Below are 251 nucleotides of genomic sequence, written 5' to 3'. Positions count from 1 at the left end.
TGCCAGATTTCTCTTATAAAAAGCCAAGGAAGTGACCCCCAAAGGCCCAGAGGTGAATTATTTTCTTAACTTAGACCTAGTCTCTAAAAACTTCTCAGCGATTGCCTTTCTTCTGCCTCTAACTCGTTTAGGATCAGAAAATACCTTCAGTTCTTGACCTTAAGGCTACAATTAATACCCGCAGGTCAGGTCTACCACACCCAACAAGGAAGTATAAAACAGGGCAAAGCACAGTCTCTTGAGTTTAGAGT

General features: G+C 41.8%; 1 protein-coding gene across 1 annotated transcript in view; it reads right to left on the bottom strand.

Annotated features, from left to right (window-relative positions):
• The window catches only part of OCRL (OCRL inositol polyphosphate-5-phosphatase), a 49,950-nt gene that overhangs the window by 42,511 nt on the left and 7,188 nt on the right, over nucleotides 1–251 (bottom strand). The window lies entirely within an intron of this gene.

This window comes from Crocuta crocuta, unplaced genomic scaffold, assembly GCF_008692635.1.
Source record: "Crocuta crocuta isolate KB4526 unplaced genomic scaffold, BGI_CrCroc_1.0 scaffold1133, whole genome shotgun sequence".
Classification (NCBI taxonomy): Eukaryota; Metazoa; Chordata; class Mammalia; order Carnivora; family Hyaenidae; genus Crocuta; species Crocuta crocuta.
This window is presented reverse-complemented; position numbering and strand designations above follow the sequence as displayed.